This window comes from Hibiscus syriacus, unplaced genomic scaffold, assembly GCF_006381635.1.
Source record: "Hibiscus syriacus cultivar Baekdansim isolate YM2019G1 unplaced genomic scaffold, ASM638163v2 tig00110788_pilon, whole genome shotgun sequence".
NCBI classification, from domain to species: domain Eukaryota; kingdom Viridiplantae; phylum Streptophyta; class Magnoliopsida; order Malvales; family Malvaceae; genus Hibiscus; species Hibiscus syriacus.
This window is the reverse complement of record NW_024062863.1, coordinates 3,069,709-3,077,870: the sequence shown is the minus strand read 5'-3', so window position 1 is coordinate 3,077,870 and position 8,162 is coordinate 3,069,709. Positions and strand designations below refer to the sequence as shown.

The 8,162-nt window shown below is 31.5% G+C and overlaps 1 pseudogene; it reads left to right on the top strand.

Annotated features, from left to right (window-relative positions):
• Positions 1–2,215: 2,215 nt before the first annotated feature.
• Positions 2,216–6,513, top strand: LOC120140833 (annotated as a pseudogene).
• The last annotated feature ends 1,649 nt before the right edge of the window (positions 6,514–8,162 follow it).

Here is an 8,162-nt window from a genome sequence, read left to right as displayed (position 1 = left end):
AACATTGGGTGATAAAGAAATTTGTTTGGGGAGGTAAACAACATATTAGAAGGTATGAATGAAAGTATGATTTTATGTAAAAAAATATATATACATTTTTAAGAAGTAATATTAAAAATTAAGAGGGTAAAACTATAAAATTTCATAATCTAACATTAAATCATTAATAAAAAAATAATATATATATATTAATTATATAAAAAAGTAAAATTTTCATAAATACAATTACTCCAACACTATTCGATTCATAGGAGGGGCGTCCTAATATAGAGTCTAAAATCCACTTCAATTATTAAGTTTAAGAAAGATTTCAAATTATAATATAAGTATATAGAATAAGCTTGAAATTGTGTCTTATTTAATTATTTCGACGTTGTTTTTATTTATTTATTTATTTTATAATTGATATTGAAATCGCTATAACTGATCACTGATTTATAGTTTGTCGGTAGTCTTTCAATAACTTAATCGCCTTTTGTGTTTCGTTTGTTAATGTAGTAAGATCTGTTCGTATTTACTTTTGTTCGAGTTTATTTGGTTAGAATTTTAACATTTTCCTTTATGGTTTTTGTGTAATATTAAGAGACTAGTTTTCTTGTATTAATGACTATAGGAAAAATATTTTTATTATGTGTTTAATTTAATATTATAATTATAAATTCTTATTGTAATTTGGATATTTTTTTATTTTTAATAGAACCAGTTGTTTATATTAAAAATTACACGTGTAAAAACATATGTTTTTCAGTATTATTATTTGTGACGGTTCGAATATATTTTTAATTGTTTATTATCTAATAAAAAGATGGAGATAGTGTGACCAATGATTGAAAGAGAATATATAAAACTGATGATAATCTAAATTATATTATGGCATGATGATGATGATTATGATTATGATACATTGTATATCTCTATTTTCTACCTTTACCTCTTTTTTCTATTCCTTGTAATGCATGTGCCTTACCAATATTCTCTTTTGCAATATATATTGTATAATACGGATGTGCCCATGAATTCAAATTTTTATTTTCATTATAAAAATATTTTATTATTTAAATAATAAATCAAATAGGGAATGACCGAGGGGATGGGTGGGTGTAGTCGCCCCTGAAAATTTAAATTATCATATATTTTAGATTTTTTTTATGTATTTTCTCTTGAAAATTTGTTTTTGCACTCTCAAATTTTATAAGTTCGTCATTTTCTAAATTTTTTGAAGATCATCCCAACATAAAAGCATATGTCCATCCTTAAAAATAAGTCGATATATTAGATTTCATTCAAGTTTTAAAAAATAGATTATCACATTAACGTTGTTAATTAATTGCCATGACATTACTGTAAATAACTGTCAATATCATTAAAGAATTAAATTAATGTGATTAAATGAGTTCAAGGGTAAAATCAATATAATTAAAAAGTATGAATAAGATTATTGATTTGGGTTTATGGCATGGGTAAAATAACCCCTTGAGCTTAAATGAAACAAATTATTATTTAGACACATAACTAATAATTTTTACATACATACTTCTTATCATTCCACCTATAATAATTATTTTCTTAATTTTTAAAAATATAATTTTATAAAGTAGTTATTTCATTTTTAATATATTATATTATATATAAGTATATTGATTGATTAGTGTCACAAGTCAATTTAACGCTAATTTAATTAATTAAAAAATAAAATATTTTTTAATAATATTATAAAAATATTTAAATAAAATGCGACTAGAACTAATAAACTTTTATATAAATCATTTATATTTTATTTATAATAATTATTTGAAATATTTTATTAAGAATAGATATTTTAAAATTGCTTTATTTAATTTTGTATTAGTTAATTAAATGGCATCAATTCAATTTAAAAAAATACACAACATTTAAAATATAAATTTAAAAAAGATTAAAATAATAATTCAAAATCAATTTTACTAATAATTAATAATTATTAAAAATACTTATTTTTAAATAAATTTTATTGATTTTGAAAAATCATTTTTACACTTCTAGTATTAACATATTGATGGGAAAATAATTGGCATTTAGGATTTAGTATTTTGAGCTTTGCGAATGCTGGGCTTGAACTGGCTCTAGAAATCTAAGATCATTGGGCCGAGATTCAGCACGATAATCAAGATTTGGGTCGTTGTCTGTAGTTAGTCAAAAGATGAGAACTGCAGAGAAGATTACTGCATCGAACTCAACTCGATTGTGCGTCTGATTGAAAAGCTAGAAACTGCAAAAAGTAATCTGAGATCATTGGGCCGAGATTCAGCACGATAATCGAGATTTAGGTCGTTGTCTGTAGCTAGTCAAAAGATGAGAACTGCAGAGAAGATAACTGAATCGAACTCTACTCGATTGTGCGTCTGATTGAGAAGATAAAAACTACAAAAAGTAACTATCTGATGAGAATTATGTACTTTTCTGATTTTAAATTGTTTGAATTTGAATTTCCGATGTTATTCTTATAGAAATTTCCAAATTTGTTATAATTTATTCCGTTTTTTCTTCAAGATCAACTGTTTAGAAGAAAGTTTACTGTGTGCTTTTTTCTTCTGATTCCATATGAAATTGATTTGGACAATTGTCACATTTGATGGATCATGAGGTGGCAGTTACAGAAGAATTATCCTTTAGTTTTGTTAGATTAGAGAATCAAGGTTGGTTACCTTGAAATTCCTTGTGAATTTCCAGCAAAATGTGTTCAATTGTTTTCTTTTTTGGTATAGAATTGTTCGTTTGTGAAGACATGTTATTACACGTTTTTATAAGAAATTAGATTGGTTCTGCATTTGGACAGTGTGAGAAGGAATGCATCATTGCCGAGTTTACTGTCAGTGAATTAATGTTGGGATTAGAAGAGTTAAAGAAGCAGCTAGCGCCTTTATTCGATGCTGAGAAGGGTTTCTCGTCTGGATCTACACTTGATCCTTATGATTCGTACATGGTAAACTTCGCCATTTATGAGTTGAATGTAATTATGAAGCTAGTTTTTATCCTTGTGATCTTTACATAATTTTTTTTGCGGGGATTGTTTGAAGCTGTCTGATGGTGGAACTGTCAACTTATTGAGTAGATCATATGGAGTGTATAACATTAATGAGCTTGGGTTGCAAAAATGCACATCTTCAGCCGTGGACGATACTGAACAAGGTGAGAAGACGTATCGGTGTGCGTCTCATGAGATGCGGATATTTGGGGCAATAGGTAGTGGTGCAAGCAGTGTTGTTCAAAGAGCTATGCATATTCCCTCTCATAGAATTCTTGCATTGAAGCAAATTAATATATTTGAGAAGGTAATTCGCTGCAAAGATGTACTTGTTTGTCGCTTAAAAGCCTGCTAGATTTATTATGATAGTGAAGAGCATCATGTGGTTGTAGATTTGGCTAACACCGACATTGATTTTTGCATATTAGGAGAAAAGACAGCAGCTTTTGACAGAAATACGAACGCTTTGTGAGGCACCTTGTTCTGAGGGCCTTGTGGAATTCTATGGAGCTTTCTATTCCCCTGACTCGGGGCAAATAAGCATAGCTTTAGAGTACTGGCAGATATCGTGAGATTGAGGAAAAGTATGCCGGAACCAGTCCTTTCATCTATGTTTCAGAAGCTCCTGCAGGTAATAATATCTCATTTTGTTTCCTTTTTGGTTTTCCAAATGAAAAAGGTTGTGACTGGCCTATATATGCTGCATGGTGTTAAGTTGAAACCAAATCTCTTATCATCTAGGGGCTGAACTACTTGCACGGAGTAAGGCATTTGGTTCACAGAGACATCAAGCCTGCAAATTTGCTTGTAAACCTTAAGGGGGAGCCCAAAATAACAGATTTCGGCATAAGTGCTGGCCTAGATAATTCAATGGCAATGGTTAGTCATTAGATGTTAATCAATTTTTGCTTGCTTTTCTCTTTTCTGTCATTACCTTTGGTTATATTAGTTTATCATAGAGTTTTTTTCACTGAAGTTTAACGAAGATGATAAAAAGTTATTAAAATATATTATAAAGGCCTAACAACTGATTTGGACTTGTTATTAGTGTGCTACCTATGTTGGAACTGTTACATACATGTCACCAGAGCGAATTCGAAATGAGAGCTATTCTTATCCTGCTGATATATGGAGCCTTGGTCTTGCTCTCTTTGAGTGCGGCACTGGAGAATTTCCGTATACAGCCAACGAAGGACCTGTTAATCTCATGTTGCAGGTGATATACCATTTCCTTTAATACAGATCTTTCAACAGTGAATGTTGCCTGAAACTTTACATATTATTTCTTGGTTCATTTATTATGACATTAATATTTTTGAATTTCCATGGAAGATCTTGGATGATTCATCCCCATCGCCACCAAAAGACAAATTTTCGCTGGAGTTCTGTTCCTTTATTGATGCTTGCCTGCAGAAGGATGCAGATGCCAGACCAACAGCTGAGCAGGTAACTTGTACTCCTCAGTGAATGCATGACCTATGTTACCTAGACTCGTTTGTGAGTTTCAGACGGGTATGTATCTGACTTGGATATGTTAATTTTTTTCTAATATTTCTGTGTATTTGGATCTTTGAAGGATCATATCCCATATTTATGTCTGGATATGTGTTGGGTACAGGTGTTCCGACACTGGTACTTCAAAAAAAATTAAGAGTTAGAACAACATAGTATATGGCAGTTCAAACGTAGCATATGCTAAACTGATATTTTCTGATTGTAGCTTCTTTCCCACCCGTTTATCAAAAAGCATGAGCATGCTAGAGTTGACTTAGCAGCATTTGTTCGGAGCGTTTTTGATCCAACACAAAGACTGAAAGATTTGGCTGATGTGAGTATATTGAACTATTATTTTGCATTACATTCGGACAGTTATGTTTGAGCTAGAGTGCATTGTTCTTTTCATTTTTCCATTGTCAAGTAGGATGTAGGAATGAAATTCAAGATATTCTTTTAAACTTCAAATATAGTCCAATTTATTTAAACCCTGCTGCTGATTAGATGGCCAAAGATAGAATATCAATCATTATTTAAGGTGGTTAGCATATTGATATCTGTTAAAACAATTTTCTGTTGCTAATAGTCGAAAGGCCTGCCACTAAGAAAAGAAAATCAGGTGTATGTGGTCTTGCCTGAATTATCTATTAGTTTGTTTTGATCCTAGTACTTCCATTGACAAATATTGAATTTTTTTTCCGCTAAAATTTGGAGGAATATAAAACAGATGGTCTGGTTATACCATGATTAGGCATTTAAGTCAGAATAATTTTGATTTAACGTAGGCAAGTTAACGGAACTTGAAATTCACATATTATTTATCTTATATTTTTTTATTTATGTTTAATACTAACAGTAATATTTGCATGATCAGATGTTGACATTACACTATTACTTACTATTTGATGGACCGGACTAAAACTGGCAGCATGCAAGGACCCTGTACAATGAAGATTCAACTTTTAGGTAACAAACTATCAAGTTTGTCTTCTTATCATTCTTTTCGTGGTACATCAGTAGAATAATCTCCCTGCTTTGCACATGTCTTGCTTTTTAGTTCTCTTCAGGCTTGAAGGACATTATGATGTAAGATAATTGAAATTTATTCTCCCAACCAATGTATTACCATGGTGATAAATACGCCATTAGAGTAAGCATGATCAGAAACATTTATGCAGAAGCTAATTAAGAAGTTTAGGATACCATTTAAAAAACTTTACAGTTGAATGTCCATGTGGCAAAAGTGTTTTAGTTATGAAATATTTTTGAACTTGGTTAAACTTACGTGGATAGCACATTGTGCCTTTTTGGTTCATGATTATTAAGAGGAATATGCATTTTTTATTTATTTATTTTCAGTTTCTCTGGGAAGCAGTTTGTTGGTCCAAATGATATCCATGCGATGTTGTCCGGTATCCGGGGCACATTAGCTGGTGACTGGCCGCCTGAAAAGCTTGTACATGTTGTAGGAAAACTTCAATGTCGTGCTCATGGTCAAGATGGGGTAGCGATCCGTGTCTCCGGATCCTTCATCACCGGAAATCAGTTTCTAATTTGTGGGGATGGCTTACAAGTAGAGGGAATGCCTAACTTTAAAGATCTTTCTATCGACATTCCTAGTAAGCGAATGGGTACATTTCAGGAACAATTCATAATGGAACCAGGAAATCTCATCGGTTGCTACGTTATAGCTAAACAAGAGCTTTACATTCTTCAATAGGCAAACCTCAAACACGCTCTTCCCTGAGGTTAGTAGTTCTTGACTGGTCACTAACATCCGATTTCTTCTTGCCATTGGATTGGTTATTGCGGTAATGTAATGAGAATTTCCTCATTATTTAGCTAAATTACTGTTTCTTATTACAGCTATTACTTCTTCAATTCCTTCCTTCCATTGTTGACTCTCAATTGCATGTAGTGCATATTGGTATTATGCAGATTGGAGTAAACCTCACGTTCTGCTTTTGTAACATAAGATAACACTATTGCCATGGTCATTGATGTAATTTGCTGAATTTTTTATATGTTTGAAGAATCATCCTTTATTTATACTCAAATGTGCCAAACACATACTATTGAACTAAACCATGGTTATTATAACTTGCTTCAAGTAAATTTTTGAAGGACTTTTGAGTTGCCCACCTGAATTCCGTACTTTTATACAGTCTGCCTCAGTGTGCCACCAAGTATCATTTAACTGCTAGAAAGTAATCGCAGATGGTTTCCGTTTCAACGAGGAAGGGGGATTCGACATTGAAGATGGACTCTTCATGGCAACTTCGGGTGTTTTCTCAAAAGTCTCATCTGAGTCTGAAATTGATGAGAACCTTTTCTTCTGGGCTTCAGGTGTTCATTTGGTGCAATGCTTCATCTGAAGAATATAATCTACCAGGCTGCTTTATTTGAACCATTGCTTCTTCATTCGCATTCATCAATAGTTTACTACTTTCTGCAGTTGGCATTGCCTTTAATCTCTGTCGGACGGTAGAGGATCTTGTGCTCGAGCAATATCTGGATTCAATGCTCCATAATCGAACCTAAAAGATTATATGCAGAATGATTCAATCGTTCAAATTGACAGCAAATGAAAATCCATGCAATTCTGGTTGGAACCGAGAAGCATAAAAATTGCAAAACGATCACTTGATCGTCAAACTCGAATGTAAACGTCGAATACAAACATTTCTAAAATGGGCATGTTTTAAATTTTCTAATCTTTTCATATATTTAAGATGTGCACTTATAGCCCAAATCCAGCGATATCAATGGTTAAAGAATGATTATTATATTCTAAAGTTTCAGATTCAAACACAACATTTACAAAAGTATTTGAACGTTCATTACCAAATATGACCCGGACTGGTACTTTCCTGCAATGAAATATCATAATATTAGCTTAAAAGCATCGGCTAGAATATTTTGCATGGTAATTATCTCTTCATCTCCTTTCAGTTAAACCAAAAACAGACGTAATAACTATGAATCTACATCACTCGAATTTCGGGTGTGAGTGTGACGTGTGTATGTCTATCATGAATATATAATAAATAAATGTTTTTTGAAGTTTACGTTCCCGCCGAAAATGTAATAATGGAAATGTATTTAAATTTGTTTAGGAAATATATATTTATTTAAATTTAATAAAAAATAATGCATTAAATACAAAAGATATTTACTTCTTTTCTGTTTACGTATACGCGGTAAAAAAAAAAGCAGATGCACGTGAATATGCAATTCTCATTTGAGAATATGAAAAAGAAAAAAGAAATTGAGAAAAACTTATTGTTGATTAATACCTTTGAAAATTAAATTGGATTAGAAGGGTTGTTCTCATATTGGACCTCTATCAATTTAGATTAATCGATTAATTAATCGAATATAAGTGGTTATATAAAAAATGTTATTGTATGGTGATTAAATTTAAATTCAGGGCTTAGATCAGAAAAAAAGTTATTAGACTCCAGGATTAATGTGTGTAAAAAGAATTCAAGAACCAAACTGATAAAAGTTTACAAGTTAAGGTACTTGATATAGTTTATCCCTTATTATTTAGTTGCTATTGCTAATGACTTGGAATGAGAGGACGATCACTCCATGAGGACCATGACAGGCTTTGAGCTTTTGCGAATTGTTAAGTAAAGCTTTTGTTTTTCAACTTAATTTT